The following is a 21,731-nucleotide window of genomic DNA, read 5'->3' as shown; positions in this document are numbered from 1 at the left end:
GAAGGAAATGAACCAGAGGACAAAGAAAAATTAATAATATGAAGCAAGGAAGGGAGGATAGCAGGGATAAGATTAATAAAAACCCGAGAAGGAATCGGATCACGAGAACAAGTGGAAGGCTTCGAAGAGTGCAGTATTGTAGACAGTTCATCAGCAGTATGGCTAGGTTTGTGTCAGGAGAGGTGTTCCATCAGGTATTGTGGTCCCAAGCCATGTAAGGCTTTATGGGTTAGAACCAGCACCTTGAATTGGGCTCAGAAATGTACAGGCAGACAATGCAAGCAGGCCAGAGTTGGTCTTGTATGTTTGAACCTCCTGGTCTACATTGTCAGTCTGGCTGCCACATTTTACACAAGTTACAGCTCCTACATCGCCTTCAAAGGCAGCCCCAGCAGGTACATCTTTGGAGACATTTCACCACCTGTAGCAGTGCTGCTGTCATTTATGCTATGCAGTGTAAATGCCCTAAGATTTATATCGGGAAAACAATCAGACCCCTAAAAAGATGCATAGGTGAGCACCTGAGCAATATAAAAAACAATAGGCCAGGTGCTCCGTTAGTATACCGTTTTGCAGAACACCAGCATTCCTATGCAGATTTAAAACTTAGGCCCTGGATAGACTCAATATACAAGATGACAAATAGCTACCAAGAAGGGGAATAGAGTGGATTCTGAAATTATAAACTCTGAATCCGAGTGGCCTGAATAAAGCTCAGGAGTTTTTAGTACTCCTGTGACATAGGAACTATTTGCAGACTCTCCCTTGCAATAGCAGCAGTGTCTCATTATGAGACCTTGGACATCACAACCACATGGAAACACTTGGCAGAGCCCCAGAAAACATAAGGATGGATTTGAAGTTTACTCTTCCCGGTCACCATAGATGATTACAGGAGACAATTTCTGCAGACACTGTCTTCTAACAAGTAAAGATTTGTATATTATACTTTTTTACAGTTTTATGTGATTTTAATAATACAGATATATAGGCACCAGGTTATGTTAAAAAAATTGTAACACTTACATATAGGCATAGGCCCTTCGGGCAATGTGCTGAACCTAAATACCGTATACCATATTATGTGTTAACTTAATGTATTTTATTGTATTTATTTTACAGACCCCCTGAGGAAGGCCTTAGTATAAAGGACAGGTTGAAATGCTTTGTGAAAATAAACAATTTGCATCCTGAGAACCCATTTCTCTTTTTTCTGACCTGGAATGCTGCAGGGTATGCTGCAGGCCCCATGATATTCTGATTAACAAACTAGCTAAAAGTGGGCTAGATGGAACAACTATTAGGTAGATTCACAGTTGGCTACAGAATCGGACTCAAAGAGTACTTATCAATGGAACCTTCTCAAACTGGGGAGAGGCAACGAGTGGGGTACCGCAGGGCTCAGTCCTGGGCCCAGTGCTCTTCAACATTTTTATTAATGATTTGGACGAGGAGGTGAAGGGAATGCAGATCAAATTTGCAGATGACACAAAATTGGGTGGGATAGCTAATACCCTGGAAGACAGAAACAAACTTCAGAGTGATCTTGATAGGCTGGAGTGCTGGGCTGAAAACAACAGAATGAAATTTCATAGGGATAAATGCCAAGTTCTACATTTAGGAAACCAAAGGCATAGTTACAAGATGGGGGATACTTGGCTCAGCAATACTACAAATGAGAAGGATCTTGGAATTGTTGTAGATCGCAAGCTGAATATGAGCCAACAGTGCGATATGGCTGCAAGAAAGGCAAATGCTATTTTGGGCTGCATTAATAGAAGTATAGCTTCCAAATCACGTGAGGTACTGGTTCCTCTCTATTCGACCCTGGTTAGGCCTCATCTAGAGTATTGCGTCCAGTTCTGGGCTCCACAATTCAAGAAGGACGCAGACAAGCTGGAGCGTGTTCAGAGGAGGGCAACCAGGATGATCAGGGGTCTGGAAACAAAGCCCTATGAAGAGAGACTGAAAGAACTGGGCATGTTTAGCCTGGAGAAGAGAAGATTGAGGGGAGACATGAGAGCACTCTTCAAAGACTGAAAAGGTTGTCACACAGAGGAGGGCCAGGATCTCTTCTCGATCCTCCCAGAGTGCAGGACACGGAATAACGGGCTCAAGTTAAAGGAAGCCAGATTCCGGCTGGACATCAGGAAAAACTTCCTGACTGTTAGAGCAGTATGACAATGGAATCAGTTACCTAGGGAGGTTGTGGGCTCTCCCATACTAGAGGCCTTCAAGAGGCAGCTGGACAACCATCTGCCAGGGATGCTTTAGGGTGGATTCCTGCATTGAGCAGGGGGTTGGACTCGATGGCCTTGTAGGCCCCTTCCAACTCTACTATTCTATTATTCTAGGAGCCATTTAGCAATTTTGGGCCACCACTCTCCCTGGCTATTTTGACTCCCCCTCCAACAATTTCCCTTATACACTGCAGTCGCATCACCCATCTCACTTGTGCATTTTTGGAGCGGAGGATCCCCTGGCCCCAAGCTCTGGTAGCATCAAGTTCCCTGGTCCTCCCTCCAATTCCATCCTGTGGCAGCTGAAACAAGATAATACAATGGAGTGGGAAAGGGTTCCTTACCTACTACTGCTGAGTAACAAAGACGCAATGCATCTTTCAATAAACAGCATCCAGAATGGAGTGGATCCTGAAAAGGGGGAAAAGCATGTCTGGGGTTGTCAGGACTCCTGTGCCTTGGACAGTTGCTTGACAGACACCAGTGTAATGTCCCTAATGTTTCCAATTCCATGTTAGGTACTCCATCACCTGTTCATAACTGTCTGTCGTAGAGCTGGCGAAGCTACAGAAACCTGCTTGAACAAGTAGGTTAGCAACCGGATAGAGAACAGACGGGAGAATCCTGGTTACTGCTGGTTGCCATGGGGTGGACTTCCCTTGTGGCCTATGCTGAACAGGATGTGGGAGAGTAGTGCAACATACAGTTCTTGAACGTTGATGCACAGTTGGTGTTTGTGAGGAGGTGAGAGAGGAGAGCAATTTGTTACTGAATGTCTTCGTTCACATGAGTGCATGAACATGTGCGCATGTGCCCTACGAACTTGGAGACAGGGACCTTTTGCAATGGCATGGTATGCACAGTGTACTCATGCAGTATAGTCAAGAAAAATGGGAAATTAGCTCACTGGCAGAGATTATGAGAAAATAACAGCATTATTTTACCACAAATGTTTATAGAAAGTACGTAGTTGGATTAGTAAACCAACTCCCTACTGGCAGACGAGCAGATGATTTCCACTCTCAGTAACAGAGGTAGAAAAAGATGGAGGCAACAAATTAGAGTTTGCAAAAAAAAAAAAAAAAAAGAGTAGCAGAAGCAGATGGGGTGCTGGGGAAATGGTGAGGCAGGGCTTGGGAATCTATACACAACAGGGATTTCCTTGAGTTAGATTTAGAGCAAGTTCATGAGAAAGAAGAAATACAGTTGTGTGAAAAAGAAAGTACACCCTCTTGGAATTGTATGATTTTACATATCAGGACATAATAACAATCATCTGTTCCTTAGCAGGTCTAAAAATTAGGTAAATACAACCTCAGATGAACAACAAGACATGACATCTTACACCGTGTCATGATTTATTTAACAGAAATAAAGCCAAAATGGAGAAGCCATGTGTGAAAAAGTAAGTACACCTTATGATTCAATAGCTTGTAGAACCACCTTTGGCAGCAATAACTTGAAGTAATCGTTTTCTGTATGACTTTATCAGTCTCTCACATCGTTGTGGAGGAATTTTAGCCCACTCTTCTTTACAATGTTGCTTCAGTTCATTGAGGTTTGAGGGCATTTGCTTATGCACAGCTCTCTTGAGGTCCCGCCACAGCATTTCAATCGGGTTGAGGTCTGGACTTTGACTGGGCCATTGCAACACCTTGATTCTTTTCTTTTTCAGCCATTCTGTTGTAGATTTGCTGGTGTACTTGGGATCATTGTCCTGTTGCATGACCCAATTTCATCCAAGCTTTAGCTGTCGGACGGATGGCCTCACATTTGACTTTAGAATACTTTGGTATACAGAGGGGTTCGTGGTTGACTCAATGACTGCAAGGTTCCCAGGTCCTGTGGCTGCAAAACAAGCCCAAATCATCACCCCTCCACCACCGTGCTTGACAGTTGGTATGAGGTGTTTGTGCTGATATGCTGTGTTTGGGTTTTGCCAGACGTGGCGCTGTGCATTATGGCCAAACATCTCCACTTTGGTCTCGTCTGTCCAAAGGACATTGTTCCAGAAGTCTTGTGGTTTGTTCAGATGCAACTTTACAAACCTAAGCCGTGCTGCCACGTTATTTTTAGAGAGAAGAGGCTTTCTCCTGGCAACCCTTCCAAACAAACCATACTTGTTCAGTCTTTTTCTAATTGTACTGTCATAAACTTTAATATTTAACATGCTCACTGACGCCTATAGAGTCTGAGATGTAACTCTTGGGTTTTTTGCAATTTCTCTGAGCATTGCACAGTCTGCCCTTGGGGTGATTTTGCTGGGATGTCCTCTCCTGGGAAGATTGGCAACAGTCTTGAATGTTTTCCACTCTTGAATCATCTTTCTCACTGCAGAATGATGGACTTTAAATTGTTTGGAAATGGCCTTATAACCCTTCCCAGATTGATGGGCAGCAGCAATTGCTTCTCTAAGATCATTGCTGATGTCTTTCCCCCTTGGCATTGTGTTAACACACACCTGGATGCTCCAGACCAGCAAACTGAAAAAACTTTGGCTTTTATAGAGGTGGTCATACTTGCTGATGATCAATTAATCACAGACATTTGATTAGCAGCACCTGTCTGCTACTTAGCATCTTAATTCCTATGGAAGTAGTAAGGGTGTCCTTACTTTTTCACACATGGCTTCTCCATTTTGGCTTTATTTCTGTTAAATCATGACACGGTGTAATATGTCATGTGTTGTTGTTCATCTGAGGTTGTATTTACCTAATTTTTAGACCTGCTAAGGAACAGATGATTGTTATTATGTCCTGATATGTAAAATCATACAATTCCAAGAGGGTGTACTTTCTTTTTCACACTACTGTACAGTCAAACTAGGTATATTTATCTCGTTTCAGAATAAAAGGAACTTAAATGACCTCACACCCTTTTTGGTCATGGGAACTTGGAAACTCACAGTGGGAAACTACCCAGTGGTCTACAGGCTTCTGGTAACAAACTCAAAATGTGGTACTCACCCCATCTGTCTGGACAACATGGTGCACTGAGTTGTCTGGAAACAACCCCAAAGGCTTATATATCCAACACTGGTTGGATTTCTGAGCCAAAAGTGATGATGGGAAGACCAAATGGCTGTCTTCAGGGCTAAATCCAATCTGGTTGCCAAATAAAAATTTCCACCAAGTGTGTACACCACTGGGCAGCAGCTCCTAAACAGTGTCACAACCCATGGCAAGGCATGGCTACCTAGGATTCTGAGGGGCATGCAAAGGGTCAGCAGTTCCATAGAGATAAAACTGGCTAGAAAGCCTCAGGTGTTCCAGAAGAGGTGAAGTTCTACCTGGGAGGACAAAGCTGCAATATGGTTCAAGCAAGGAGAGCGAAGAAAAACCCTGATCCTGGAAACATGAGCTACACACCAGAGTAGGAGCAGGAGAGCACCAGGAAGGTTGATCCTTGGACCTGTGTGACAGAATCTGTCCATGCTGGGTTTCACGATCAACAAAGGGCCCTGAGAGCCTGGACTCAGACCTCGAACAAAGATGCAATGACTTTGAGTGGACTTGGAATAAGGGAGAACAAAGCGATCAATAGCTTGACGTTGGGGAATAAATGGAAATTTCAAAGGTTCCTGGCTACTTGTTTGAGTTAAAGCAAAGTATTACAAAAGCCATGCTTCTGAGAAGGGTAGAGATAAAAAGGATACGCCAAGTGGTGCTTTAACCAGCTGATCTTTCTTGGGGCGAGGATGCTTCAGGCCTGGACCATGTTTCCTGCCAAAACTCTACATTGGCCCTTAAAGGTGCTCTTGTGACCTGTCTGACTGATGTAGTGACCTGTTAGTCAGGCATTTGAACATATTTGGAGTTCCCAAGCTTTGCATACTGCAGCAGGGTCATGAACTTTGGTGATAATGTACATGTAGCTTTGCATGCTCGCTTTGGGTTCCTGTTTCTCTTCGCTACCACAAAGCTCTTGCTCACGCAGCCTTTTTCGAAACAACAATAACACATATTAGAAAAGCTGCTGGTATATTCCCAAAATATAGATTATATGTGTACAAAGTTGTCATGGCTGAACTTAGTAACAAATGGGTGCCACCACCTGATTTGCTGCTGCTTCTTTTTTTTTTTAAAGGCCACCAAGGCAATGCACAGCAATTTAAAAGAATGCCATGAAGACAAAAAAAAAATGAGAACATTAAAAACAGTAAAACAGAACTTAAAACTAATTTCAAAGGCTACGTTAAAAGATGTGTTTTCACACCATTTCTAAAAGCCAAATGTAGTTCTTGACGTAGCACATTCCATAGGGTCCAGGTTATTTGAAAGATCGTATTCTCCCTTATGAGCCTGCCCGTGCTTTGAGATCTTCTGGAGAAGCCCTTCTTTCAGCCCCGCCGTCTTCACAGGCACGCTTGGTGGGAACATGGGAGAGGGCCTTCTCGGTGGCTGCTCCGGTGCTCTGGAACTCTCTTCCCGGGGAAGCTAGGCTGGCTCCCTCCTTGATGGGCTTTCGGAAGCAGGCTAAAACTTTTTTGTTCCAGCAGGCCTTTGGAGAATAATCTGGCCCTCCATCTATGTTATTGTCTTATAATTTTGTTGTATATTTTAAATGTTTATGGTTTTGTTTCCCCCTCCACATGTATATTTTAAACTTTGTAAGGCCACCTTGAGGCCCAGCATTGGGCAAAAGGCGGGATACTACTACTACTACTACTACTAGCTTGGGAATGATACAGGAGAAAGCCCTTTCACATGTGTCCAATGAGCGGGCTTCTATGGGCACTGATGCCCTCAAAAAAGTGTGTCCTGCAAATCATAATACTTGGGCAGATTTCATAATGTGACAGGTGGCCCCTTAGATAACTAGGTTCTATGCTTTTAAAACCAACACCTTGAATTGAGTCCTGCAAGCAATTGGCAACTAGTGCAGGTTACAGTTGGATGCTTTGTGTATGGAGTCCTAAGCAGAGGTACCCATTACGGTTCTTGGCAGGGAAGTGTTCCTCTGTGTTTCTGTTTTGTGCAAAGAGCTCCAGATGAGTGCAAAGTTCTCTTTCTGGAGAGTTTCCCTTTTTGTGGTTTAAAAGGGCAAGGATGCTAGTCTTGATGGCTATGTGTTACCTCCAGTATTAGAGGCTGCAAGCCTATATACACTAATTGCTGGGAACATGGGCAGGAGGGTGCTGTTGCACCTGTGTTCTGCTTGTGTGTTCCTGGTTGGCCACTGTGCGAACAGAGTGCTGGTCTAGATGGACCCCTGGTCTAATCCAGCATGACTCTTCTTATGTTCTCAAGACCTGAAGCTGGACATTGAGAGCCCCAAGCGGTGCATCCTATTATCTGAGTTTATTTATTTATTTTATTTATTGCGTTTTTATACCACCCAATAGCCGCCGCTCCCTGGGCGGTTCATAAAAATTAAAACCATTCAAAGTATATAAAACAAACAGTATAAAAACATGATATAAAATAAAATATAAAAGCACAACCAGGATAAAATGAGCAGCAGTGCAGAAATACAAATTTAAAACCGCAAAGTTAACATTAAATTGATAGACCGTTAAAATGCTAAGAGAATAAAAAGGTCTTCACCTGGCGTCTAAAAGAATATAGTGTAGGTGCCAGGCGAACCTCCTTAGGGAGCTCATTCCACAGCCGGAGTGCCACAGCAGAAAAGGCCCTCCTCCTAGTAGCCACCTGCCTTACTTCCTTTGGCAGGGGCTCACAGAGAAGGACCCCTGAGGATGACCTTAGGGTCTGAGCAAGTACATATGGGGGGTGGGGATGGCGTTCCTTCAGATGGTCTGGCCCAAGCCGTTTAGGGCTTTAAATGTTAATACCAGCACTTTTAATCGGGCCCAGACCTGGACCGGCAGCCAGTGAAGTTGGAAAAGGACTGGTGTGACGTGGTCTCGTTGGCCAGTCCCTGTTAGTAAACGTGCTGCCCTGTTTTGTACCACTTGAAGTTTCTGGACTGTTTTCAAAGGCAGCCCCACGTATAACGAGAGGTTATGAGAGCATGGATAACTGTAGCTAGGCTATCTCTGTCCAAATAAGGGCGCTGTTGGTATATCAGCCTAAGCTGATAAAAGGTGCTCTTTGCCACTGAGTTCACCTGTGCCTGAAGTGACAGTTCTGGATCCAAGAGTTACAATCTCCTGGTCTGGGGCTTATATACCGGTGGTAGTGCACTCTGATTGGGTGCAAATTTGTGTCATATTCCTATATTCCTTTCATATTGACATGGGTGGGGTAGGAAATGGTGAAGAAGTATTTTTTATTTTTTATTTATTTATTTATTAAATTTATATACCGCCCCATAGCCGAAGCTCTCTGGACGGTTTACAAAAGTTAAAAACAGTGAACATTAAAAAAGTATCACCTCTCAGCCATCGTTAACTGAAGTTTAGAATTGTACCCTAAATCTCTGCAATATTAATGTTTTTTCTTTCTTGTAATAATACTGTTCGACAAGCTGACATAAAGCCAAAAGTTGCTATTATCAACCCTAAGATGACAATTTTCATGTTCCTGATTTTACCTCTGGCATATGAGGCGATTTCATGAATTATAATGCAGGTAAAATGAGTTTCAAAAGATTTTTTTTAAAGAGGAAAAGTATGATTGTAGAGCTTGCGATTTTAGTGCTGCAGGAGGCTCTGGACAAAATGGGCTGATACCTTTTTTTTAAATTATTATTTATTTATATAGCACCATCAATGTACATGGTGCTGTACAGAGTAAAACAATAAATAGCAAGACCTTGCCGCAAAGGCTTACATTCTAATAAAATCATAATAAAACAATAAGGAGGGGGAAGAGAATGCACCAAACAGGCAGTATAAAAGTCAGAACAAAATCAAGTTTTAAAAGCTTTAGGAAAAAGAAAAGTTTTTAGTTGAGCTTTAAAAGCTGCGATTGAACTTGTAGTTCTCAAATGTTCTGGAAGAGCGTTCCAGGCGTAAGAGGCAGCAGAAGAAAATGGACGAAGCCGAGCAAGGGAAGTAGAGACCCTTGGGCAGGTGAGAAACATGGCATCAGAGGAGCAAAGAGCACGAGTGGGGCAATAGTGTGAGATGAGAGAGGAAAGATAGGAAGGAGCTAGACAGTGAAAAGCTTTGTAGGTCAACAGGAGAAGTTTATATTGGATTCTGAAGTGAATTGGAAGCCAATGAAGAGATTTCAGAAGTGGAGTAACATGGTCAGAGCGGCGAGCCAAGAAGATGATCTTAGCAGCAGAGTGGTGAACAGAAACCAACGGACTGATGTGAGAAGAAGGAAGGCCAGAGAGAAGAAGGTTGCAGTAGTCCAACCGAGAAATAACCAATGCATGAACAAGAGTCTTGGCAGAAGAGACAGACAAAAATCATCGAATCCTGGCAATATTATACAGGAAAAAATAACAGGATTTAGCTACTGTCTCAATATGAGGAATAAAGGAGAGCGAGGAATCAAATATAAAGCCAAGATTACGAGCTTCCTTGACTGGAATAAGTGTAACATTATTGACAGTAAGAGAGAAAGAGAGATGAGGAGAAGGTTTAGGAGGAAAAACAACCAATTCAGTCTTTGCCATATTAAGTTTCAAACGACGATGAAGCAACCAAGCTGCTTTTTAACTCAGTGTATATATATTTTTAAAACAAAAGAAGATTTCAAAGCATTAAAGCTGTTCACTCTGCAAAAGGCAGTTTATGGAGATGTAGTCAGAGTATTTGAACCAAACAAAAAGATTATGCAGTCAGCTACATACAGCTTTAATTCATTCCAAACCTCTATCTGCATATGAAACAGCTGGGGTGGGGGTGGGCGCTTTCATTGCACCCAGTTATTGGAGAGGCTGTATACCCACCTTCCTATATCTGTCTGCATTAAACATCTTTGAACAGTGTTTCATTCTTTCCCTAGTTTAATTCCTTTTTAACCTGCAAGTTCCTTATGGGCTGAATATATATGAAAATTGTCATCTAAAGTGCACATATTCTATAGTGGTGTTAGCTAAATGAATTAATTTAATCATTAATAGTTAGTGAAAACTCATAAGGTGCTGTCAGTTGCCTCAGCATTATTTCCCACAGCCTAATGAAACATATACATAAAACCTCATTGTACAATACCTGTTTTACATGAAACCTCATTGTACAATGTTTTTCCACAAAGCCACATGTATGTTCACTATTTTTGAATTTTACCACTGACCATATAGAATTGTAGTGCTAAAAGCAGCGTCCGGGTCACTCTTTATACCCAACTACTTTGATTACGCTAACTTGAATTGCTGAAGTTTATTCTTCTGTTCAAGAGTACGTCTCTCCCACCCACCCACCCACCCACCCCAATGCAAAGTTTAAGATCACTTGTCTAATATGCTGTGCTTTACCTGTGTTCTATCCTTAGGAGAATCCTGTTCTGGAATTTGTGAAGTCTGAATAGGATCTCACATCTAGGATCTAGCCTGGCTGTTTCATAAGGACGGATTTGCTAAGGCAAGTGAAGCCTCTTAACCTCTTTTCAGAGTTTGAAAATCTCATCTCGCTGGCAGATGATGTGGCAGGAGCAGAATGCAATTTGGTTTTCTTCAACTACAGTAGGTAGAAAGGCTCCATCGTTGTTTTGTGTGAGTTGATAGAAGCGGAGGGTGAGAACTCTTCCCAGTTGCCACTAGTTGCGAAGACTGCGTCTTGGCTATGTAGGTTAGCCTTAAAAAGAGACTATACATGAATGGAGTTACCCTTGAAAGGTGTCAGATTGTAAGTACTAAATTAGCATGAGGCAGATGGATTGGATGTATAATCCTGTCCTGGAACTACAGTTTGGTGTAAGTCATTATAGAGGAATCAGTTGTACTATTGAATCAAGTTGTTGAAAAATCAGTTTCAAGTGTGTCATTACATTTTTTTGGTTTCATTAGTTAACTGAAAGGTGTAATAATCCTGTTTGTTGATTTGTTGCCTGCCCTGTTTCAAAAGCTGGAGGGTAGGCAAACACCTCTTTATTGACAAGGGAGTAGCAGGAAATTGTTGAATTCCAAAATAGGCATTACAGAATTAAGATTTAAAATGTCCAGGTCCGGGCCCGATTCAAAGTGCTGGTATTGACATTTAAAGCCCTAAACGGTTTGGGGCCAGGTTATTTGAAGGAACGCCTCCTCCCATATGTACCTACCCGGACCTTAAGATCATCTACAGGGGCCCTTCTCCGTGAGCCCCTGCCAAAGGAAGTGAGGCAGGTGGCTACTAGGAGGAGGGCTTTCTCCGCTGTGGCACCCCGGTTGTGGAACGAGCTCCCCAGAGAGGTCCGCCTGGCGCCTACACTGTACTCCTTTCGTCGCCAGCTGAAGACCTTTTTATTCACTCAGTATTTTAACACTTAATTTTAACTTAAATTTAAATTATACTGTTTTAACTCTGTATTTTAACCTTATATCAATTTTGCTGCGTGGTTTTATCCTGGTTGTGCTTTTTATATTGTATTTTGTATTTGTATTTTTAACTTGTTGGTTGTTTTATGATGGTTTTAATTTTTGTGAACCGCCCAGAGAGCTTCGGCTATTGGGCGGTATAAAAATGTAATAAATAAATAAATAAATAAATAAAATAAAATGTTAAAAGCTAAAGAAGAAAGCTAAAGAAGTTCTGAGCTCCAGTGTTGCTGAAACAATAGGCAATGAATTTAAAGTGGTGGAAAATTTTCCAGTGCTTAATTCCCCCCCAGAATATTTTCATTTTCCTAAGAACTTTAGCAACCATGAATGGATGCCAAGTGCAAACACAATGTCAGGCAAGTTTCTGAATTGTAATTAATGTTTTTCAGGTGATTAGCCCTAGCAAGTATGTGACAGAATACATATCGTTTTTTGAAATACATGTATGTCTCTGCATAAGGTGGTACTAATAAGTTGTGACAGTGAAACTGTTGGTGCCCCAGCAAACTCAGTGGAAGAGAGTTAAACTCTTGAAATAGATGACTAGTTGTCATCATATCATGCACAGTTCTTTGGGTTGCTAAATGTATTAATGTGTCAACCACTTTAAGTACCTTTGGTTTCTTCCCCTTAAATTTAAGCTCAGGTTCTTACCTAAAGGGATACTTTCCAAATCTTTATCTGAAGGGAAGAAGCTAGTGAAGTCTAGCTAGTACTCTAAATAAGCCCTGCTTTAAATTAACCCATCATTTATTTATTATTTATTTATTACAATTTTATACCGCCCAATAGCCGAAGCTCTCTGGGCGGTTCACAAAAATTAAAACCATAATAAAATAACCGACAGGTTAAAAGCACAAATACAAAATACTGTATAAAAAGCACAACCAGGATAAAACCACGCAGCAAAATTGATATAAGTTTAAAATACAGAGTTGAAACAGTAAAATTTAAATTAAAGTTAAAATTAAGTGTTAAAATACTGAGAGAATAAAAAGGTCTTCAGCTGGCGACAAAAGGAGTACAGTGTAGGTGCCAGGCGGACCTCTCTGGGGAGCTCATTCCACAACCGGGGTGCCACAGCAGAGAAAGCCCTCCTCCTAGTAGCCACCTGCCTCACTTCCTTTGGCAGGGGCTCACGGAGAACGGCCCCTGTAGATGATCTTAAGATCCGGGCAGTGACATCTGGGAGGAGGCGTTCCTTCAAATAACCTGGCCCCAAACCGTTTAGGGCTTTAAATGTCAATACCAGCACTTTGAATCGGCCCGGACCTGGACTGGCAGCCAATGAAGTTGTAAAAGGACTGGCGTAATGTGATCTCGCCGGCCAGTCCCTGTTAGTAAACAGGCAGCCCTGTTTTGTACCAGCTGAAGCTTCCGGACCGTTTTCAAAGGCAGCCCCACGTATAACGCATTGCAGTAATCCAAACGAGAGGTTATCAAAGCGTGGATAACTAGGCTATCTCTGTCCAGATAAGGGTGCAGTTAGTATATCAACCTAAGCTGATAAAAGGTGCTCTTTGCCACCGAGTTCACCTGTGCCTCAAGTGACAGTTCTGGATCCAAGAGCACCCCCAAACTACAGACCCGATCCTTTAGGGAGAGTGCAACCCCGTCCAGGACAGGGCAAACATCATCTCGCTGGACAGATGAACCACCCGCTAGCAGTACCTCCGTCTTGTCTGGGTTGAGTCTCAGTTTGTTAGCCCTCATCCAGTCCATTACCGTGCCCAGGCACTGGTTCAGAACAGTCACTGCCTCACCTGGGTTTGATGAAAAGGAAAGGTAGAGCTGGGTATCATCCGCATATTGATGACACCTCAGTCCACATCTCCGGATAACCTCCCCCAGCGGCTTCATGTATATGTTAAACAGCATAGGGGATAAGATAGAGCCCTGTGGAACCCCTTGTCTTAGGAGCCACGGCACAGAGCAATAATCTCCCAGCACCACCTTCTGAAATCGGCCATCCAAGTAGGAGCGGAACCACTGCAACGCAGTACCTCCAACTCCCAGCTCAGACAACCTATCCAGAAGGATACCATGGTCGATGGTATCGAAGGCCGCTGAGAGGTCCAGGAGAACCAACAGGGGCGCACTCCCCCTGTCTCTCTCCCGGCAGAGGTCATCCCACAGGGCGACCAAGGCAGTTTCCGTTCCAAAACCAGGCCTGAAACCCGATTGAAATGGATCTAGATAATCCGTTTCATTCAAGAGTGCCTGGAGTTGTCCTGCAACCACCCGCTCAAGCACCTTGCCCAGGAAAGGGATATTAGCCACCGGCCTGTAGTTGCCTGCTAGAGGTTCCTTTGAAGATTAAGTATGGAGGTATATAGTTTTGACATGCCCCTACCAGCTGAAAGTGCCACACTTCCTCGTTGCTCGTCAGCTATTCTGCCCATGCCAGTTCCATATCCTCAGTGTCTTCTATTCCCGGTTACCTTGCTCCATCTGCCTTTGGCTCTCTCTTCCCCATCAGTGACCAGCCTCTCCCCCATGTAAGTGATCCTCTATTTGCAGACTCTCAACCTGGGGTCAGGGTGCCTACCTCTTGTCCTTAACATCTTCAGAAGGCCCCTTCCTTTGTTTCTGTTGTCCTGTATCTTCGTTGCTGTAGTCTTTCTGAGGCTTCCACTGGCCACTTCTGGCACAGCTAACAATCTCCTTCACAGCCAAGGAGATGTAGAAGCTGCTGTCCAGCTTCTTCTGGCTTACTCTGCATATGGTGGTTCTTTTGCTTCTTGTCCCATTTTGTGATGTCAGCCAGCTCACTGTGATATCATAACTCCCATTAAGTAGTCTTCAGTTCATTCAGGAGAAGCCAGCTTTATAAGGGCTTCTCTGCACAAACTTCACAGCAGATGACAATGTTGGGCATAGTCTCTGAAACAAAGTGGTTCATTGCTTTCACGTAGGTTTGTATGCTTATCGGTTTACTCAGTTTCAAATGAGCATGCATCTGTGATGAATAAATCTTACTGTGGGAACTGCAAGTGCATTTGTGGAATGGATTTGTGCACTACAACAGATTCAGAACAAGCGCCTTTTGGAGACAGATGACTGGGCTGCATAGATAGGTTGACAGTTTGGGTGTTTCAAGAAGTAACATACACCTTCACATTTCCTCAGTGTGTGGTTATGGTCACCAACTTAGATGGTTTTAAAAGGTGATTACCGTATTTCTTCGATTGTAAGATGCCATCGATTGTAAGGCGCACACTAATTTAAGTACCACCAACAGAAAAAAGCTTTGATTCTAAGAATAATAATTGCACCCGAGACTCTAAGATGCACCCCGTTTTTAGAGATGTTTATATGGGGGGAAAAGTGTGTCTTAGAATTGAAGAAATACGGTAGACAAATTCATGGAGGATAAGTCAATTAAAGGCTACTCATGACAACTATATGCTACTGTCCAGATATTCCTGTTTCTGAGGAACTACAACGGGAGAAGGCTATGGCCCTCCGGTTCTGCTTGTGGCCACTCTGGAAAGCAAAAGGTTGGACTAGACAAGTCTTTGGTCTGATCCAGCAGGGCTCTTATTTATTTTTAAAATGTATAAACCACAGGTGATTCCAGGCTGGTGTTCACAACATCTTATGAAGAATAAATACAGTATAATAACAATAACATCACAAGATAAGAGACATAAATAATCTAGTCTGCCATCAAACAACAGACAAACAAATCAATCTTCTTCTTTTTAATTAAAATGCCTGGGCGAAAAGGAATGTTTTGATTTGGTGCCGAAAAGAAAGCAAAGTTGGCACCAATGAGATCTTCCTTGGGAAGGCATTTTAAAGTCAGGGTTCTCTTTAGTAAATGCATAATGTAGTTCTCCCACTGATGGCATTCAGAGAAGGGCCTCCTGAAGATCTTATTGCATGGGCAGAATGATATGGGAGAAGGTGTGTCTTCAGATACCCTTTAGACTCTTACGTACTCCAGTCCATTGCCGTATGACCTACCCCAGTGGATTAGCAAGTTCCCTTTCCCTCTGTTTTCTTCATCAGTAGTCAGTAAGTATGCTGGGACTTTTGAGCATTGCGGCTTTGCGTGAGATCAGTAATGTGCGTGATCTAGAACGGGGGTGGGAAGGAGGTAGATCTGGATTGACTGGAGGGCTGTAGAACCTCAGGGATGGTGTCCAGCCCCTTCCCTTGCCATTCCAGGTGGCTGCCGCTGAGCTCTCGTTTGAGGGATGGAGACCCCTATACATTGCAGGGAGGATGTTCAGCCCTACTGAGAGGATGGGGAGAGAGCCCTGTTTACGGGTTGCAAGCGCCAGGGTGCTGCGTATGCACCGCAGCCTCTATACGGCTCCCTGGGCGCTAGCTGATGACATCACTGCCCTGTGGCAACAATTTTATTAGATTGTAAGCCTATGCGGCAGAGTCTTGCTATTTACTGTTTTACTCTGTACAGCACCATGTACATTGATGGTGCTATATTAATAATAATAATAATAATAATAATAATAATAATAATCACTATTATATCCTGCTAACTGAAGAAAGTAATACACATGCCTGTTAGAGTGGGAGTTGGCAACGTGCAACCTGCCAGGCTGTGGCCTTGCTGAAAGGAAGTAGCCTCAATTGATTTTCCAGACCAGACTTGCAAGACGTATAACCCATGAACTCAGCAGGATTGTCCTTCTTCTGTGGTCTCCGTTTTGGGTTTTGATGCCAAACCTGCAACACATTAATAGGTTGGGAGTGTTTGGACTTCCTTCAATAAGCGGGGAAACCTTGTATATTGTGTGTTGGGAGTTATGTAACCTCAGTGGTTGGAATTTGGTACCAGATATGCACTAATTCTTAATTACAGTATGGCGGTCCCTGGGATCAGGTCATTGTGCTTTTTATATTGTATTGTGTATTTGTGCTTTTAACCTGTTGGTTGTCTTACTATGATTTTAATTTTTGTGAACCGCCCAGAGAGCTTCGGCTATTGGGCGGTATAGAAACGTAATAAATAAATATGTTGATGCAAGGGGTTGGATAACTGAGCAACTTTGGAATTGGACAATAGCCAAGTAATTAAGCCTGTATTGTTACTGAAGTTTTCAGTATTTGTAGATTTTATCCCATTGCTGAATGTCATGTCAAGCAGATGGGAGGATTACATGATGCATTGGCTTTGAGAATTCGGAGGAAGCAACTGGTGAAGCTATCCAAAGGTCCTGTCATGTGCTATATAAACTGCTGATTTAGTACAGCTATTAGAATATTGACATTTTGGGCACACTTGAAGTTCTGTTGTCTCAGCACTTTATAATAAATGGTGATGGTGGTGTTGATGGTGTTGATGATGATGTATGTATGTCACGTTGCTGGCTTCAGAGATGGATTTTCATTGCTAAAGCTGACTGATCTTGAGATCGGATACTATTGTTATCCCATTTCCATTCCTTTGGTAAGAGAGTGAATTTTAAGCATCATGATACCTTGAAAAATACAGCTGGCAGTACACGATTAAATGAACTGCAAAAGCAGAGCTATTGTAAGTGCCAAAGCATGCATATTACTATTATTATTATTATTATTATTATTATTATTATTATTATTAATAATATCCCGCCTTTTTTCCTCTAAAGAACCCAAGGCGGTGTACATAATCCTCCTCCTCTCCATGTTATCCTCACAACAACAACCCTGTGAGGTGGGTTGGGCTGAGAGTCTGTGACAGTCCCAAAGTCACCCAGTGGGTTTCCATGGCGGAGTGGGGACTAGAACCCGGATCTCCCGACTCCCAGTCCAACACTTTAGCCACTACGCCACGCTGGTGTATTTATATCTTTGCAGTTTCCTTACAGAGTTATATGTTGGTGTTTTACCCAAGAGACACTTATGAATTATTCTCAGCGCTTCAGAGAATTTGGAAGTATTGAATTGTTACTTCAAATAATTTGTGTGGGGGGTCGATGGGTGGGATAATGCATGGAAACCACGACTGAGCTTTGGGTTTTCCCTTCTCCCCCTGCAACCAAACTAGCTAGTACTGTGTGGTGATTCCACCATGAAGCCATGAAACAAGAGCACAGATGTTCGGCATTTTGCTGTTAAAGGAGGGAATCTGAGTCACTGTAGCGACTCAAAGAGCAGTGATGTTTGTTAATTTAAATTGAATTTGACATGATACATATAAACATTGGGTAGACTACAGGAAAACAAGGCATGTAACGAAGAAAGATGGACCGTGATGAGTTTAGATGCATGTTTTGTTCTGTTTTTTCAGTACTGCTGACTAACCAGATGCCCTTTACTGTTTGTTGTGCGGGTAGTAGTTATGAGTGATGCTGTGTAATCCAGGAGATTACCTTTCTTCATAGCCTTTAGAGAGAAACCACTTCAAGGGAATCCTCCCTGGCTAGAATGCATAACAGATGGCTGGTGAGTGTGCAGCAAGTCACACTTGTTAAAGGTACAGCGCATCCGTAGGCTCCATGAAATAGAGCTACCTGAAAGGTCTGAGTCTGGGGAACAGATCATATGATATGATTGTCCTCCAGTATATAAAAATCAAGGCACGTTAGATAAGCAACTTTCTTCTAGGCTTTCTATTTTATTATACTTTTGTGGCAGTATTACCAACTCTTATTTATTTATTTTTTATTTTAAACATTTATATCCCATCCTATATCATTAAAATCTCAGATAAAAGCATACAGTATAAAACAATTAATATGCATAGTTAAAAACAAACTAACCATGAACCAAGTTAAAACAATATATAATTTAAAAGCAGTTAAAACAATGTGCCAGTGAAGGCTTTGTTAAAAAGCCATGTTTTTACTTGGCGTCGAAATGAAATCAGTGTTGCCGCCAATTGGGCGTCCAAGGGGAGGGCATTCCACAGCCGGGATGCCACCACAGAGAAGTCCCTCTCCCTTGTCCCATCATAGCGTATATGTTGCATTGGTGGGGTGCGGAGAAGGGCTCCTACAACAGATCTAAGGTTTTGGGCAGGCATATATAAGGAGAGGCGCTCTCTCGAGGTCCCAAGCCATTTAGGGCTTTAAACGTCATTACCAACACCTTGAATTAACAGTGTTCCTATCATTGCTTCTAACTTTATTTTTGAGTTCAAGTTAGATTACTGCAATGGACTCTACATGGGTCTGCCTTGAAGACGGTCCGGAAGCTGCAGCTTGTGCAAAATGCAGCGGCCAGAGTGATAACAGGGACCAGAAAGTTCGAACATATAAGACCCATTCTGGCCCGCTTGCATTGGCTGCCTGTATGTTTCCGAGCCCGATTCAAGGTGCTGGTTTTAACCTATAAAGCTTTACACGGTTTGGGACCACAATACCTGATGGAACGCCTCTCCTGACCTGAACCTACCTGTAGACTGCGCTCAACATCCAAGGTCCTCCTCCAGGTGCCTACTCCAAGGGGAGCTTGGAGGAGGGCAACAAGAGAGAGGGCCTTTTCTGTGGTGGCCCCCCAACTGTGGAACAGTCTCCCCGATGAGGCCTGCCTGGCGCCGGCATTGTTAGCTTTTCGGCGCCAGGTCAAGACTTTTCTCTTCTCCCAGGCATTTAGCAATATGTAATTAGCCTGGGTTTGTTTTTGTATGTTTTTGTGGTTTTAAATTTATATATATATTGCTTTTATCCTATGTAAACCGCCCAGAGAGCTTCAGCTATGGGGCGATATACAAATGTAATAAATAATAATAATAATTCAAGGCTGGCAGGTTCATAAGCAAAATGAGGCTGGGACTGCATGTATAGCTGTGGGTTCCGGCAGCTTATTTGTTATATGGGAGGAAGTAACTTCTCTGCAACTTCTCTGCTAAAAATCCCCCCACCCACCCCCACAATAAATGCTAATTTTGGGGAATCAATTGCACAGTACAGGGCTCTCTCATGTATTTCAGCAAGCTTTCTGTGTCCTTAGGTTCCTTATCTAGGCATGTTAAGAATGCTGTAGGCCCATGTAGTTCTGCAACTTTCCCTTTGATCTGTTTTGAAGTCGTTAACAGGCCAACCTTGCTCCTAGCTTATTAATTTTCTATTTTTTTCCTCTAGGAGGTGAGTGGAGTCTGGCAGTTTTTGCTTATGATCTGTGCTATTTTTTATTTATGCTACATTTGGCTGGTTTTTTTGTGTTTTTTTTGCAAACTGTCCAGAGAGCTTTGGCCATGGGGTGGTATAGAAATGAAATGAAATAAATAAATAATATTTATGGCATATTTGGGAGTGAAGAAGGAATTCTGCTGGAGGTTGAATTAGCAGGTGACAGTTCTTGTTTTAGCATACAGTACAACTTGCTTGCTGGAAGTCATACAGGTATAGGGATTGTTTCAGCCACTTTATCCACAAATTGTCTACTCGCATAATAAATGAGGCACGCAGATCAGGAATTCGTGGATTTTGGTTGTATTGCATTCAGAATCACAGAATCTTTCTTCTCCAGGTTACATTGCTCAGGGGAGTAGGCAGATCACAAGGGTGATTAAATGTTCTGTGAATAGCTCCAGTGTTAGTCCACACTATTGGGAGAGGAGCTCAGTATAGGCCATTCAACCCCTGTCCCAATCAAAAGGTGATCAGATTCTGAAACATTCCCTTCAGACTGACTTCGGTCAACTATAGGTTAAGTCTAATTAAGGTCATGATGGTAATACGTCAACTTTATATTGTAACATGACAGGCTGATTTTAAACACAAAAGTGATATATAGCAGTGCCTGCAGTATTTGCTTTAAATTTCCAAGGAAGGAGTTTCCATCCTTAGGCAGCTTATTCTATTGCTGAACTCCTATTAGAGGTTTCTTTTTCCTAATGTTCAACCTAAACCTGTCTTCATGTAATTTAAACCCATTATTTTGTTGCTGTCCTCAGTAGGTAGAATGCATAACTGTTCTCCGACCCTGTTCAGACAACATGCTAAGCCACGGTGATTAAGCATTTTGAGCTAAACATTGGCTGCATTCAGACAACACGATAGTCAATGGTGGGGTAATAATAAACGCAACAATTGTTTGTCTAGGGTGTACCAATGGTACTTTCCACACAACGTGATCACCAGTGGTGGTTCAAACAGCCAACTCTGCACAGCATTGGTTATTTGCATTGGTTATTTCGGCTGAACAACCAACCATTGCTTAAACTCCCTTCACACAACATGATAACCCATAGTGGGTTAAATAACCAAACGTTGATTATTTAAACTACCATTGGTTATTGTGTGGTCTGAACCCAGTCATTATGGCTTAATGTGTCATGTGAACCATGACTCTACGTATTACGTGAACTATTCCTAACTGTGGTGGCTACATAAACAGGGTGTAAACATGCTCACTAACCATTTGCTGCAAAAGGGTTAGTGGCCTAATCATGGCTTAACGTGTTGTCTGAACAGGCCCCACATCTTCTTTCTAATATATGTTTGAACATGGTTAACATATGCTCGTCTCTTGTTTAAATTTACTGGTAAGCAAAACATATCCTTTTCTTTTGCATTTCCTCCCAGGGTCTTCTAGACCTCTTATCAGTCTCGGATTCCCTCAGTGGCCTCATCTACACCAAGCAGGATATTACCATGAAAGCAGTATATAAAACACAAGAGCCACACCAAGCAGGGTATAGTGGTATGAAAGCGGTATATGGTGTGCGTCAATGGGCTCCAATAGTTGTCAGTGCACTTCAGTACCGCTATTAAGCAGTAGTGTGGCTCCTGCCTTTTATATACCACTTTCTTACTGCAATATTCTGCTTGGTGTAGATGAGGCCTATATGTATAGTTTAGGTCTATAGGCACATTGTTCTTCAGGCCAGAGCTGAAATTTTGCCACTCATAAACTGGGCTGTGTAAACTAGCCACAAAATCAAATCTAAATTCTGCACCTGTTGCTTTCAAGTAAATGGGAATAATGTAGGTAGAATAAATTTACTAATTAAGCACCCGCTGCTATATGTCTCCTCCTCTTGTCAAATTCCGTTCTCTTGCCTGCTGGCATCCTATTTCATAAAATCATAGAATAGTAGAGCTGGAAGGGGCCTATAAGGCCATCGAGTCCAACCCCCTGCTCAATGCAGGAATGCACCCTAAAGCATCCCTGATCAATGGCTGTCCAGCTGCCTCTTGAATGCCTCAGGTGTGG

At 42.6% G+C, this 21,731-nt stretch overlaps 1 protein-coding gene across 2 annotated transcripts in view; it reads left to right on the top strand.

The window, feature by feature from the left end:
- Positions 1–21,731, top strand: part of DNAJC5 (DnaJ heat shock protein family (Hsp40) member C5) — a 73,463-nt gene that overhangs the window by 23,481 nt on the left and 28,251 nt on the right. For both annotated transcript variants that reach the window (XM_063147440.1, XM_063147441.1), the window contains exon 2: positions 10,592–10,680. The gene's annotated coding sequence lies outside the window, so the exon portion shown is untranslated. The remainder of the gene's footprint in view (positions 1–10,591; positions 10,681–21,731) is intronic.

This window comes from Elgaria multicarinata, chromosome 1 (assembly GCF_023053635.1).
Source record: "Elgaria multicarinata webbii isolate HBS135686 ecotype San Diego chromosome 1, rElgMul1.1.pri, whole genome shotgun sequence".
Taxonomy (NCBI): Eukaryota; Metazoa; Chordata; class Lepidosauria; order Squamata; family Anguidae; genus Elgaria; species Elgaria multicarinata.
Note: the sequence above shows the minus strand (reverse complement) of the source record. Positions and strands in the feature narration are given on the sequence as shown.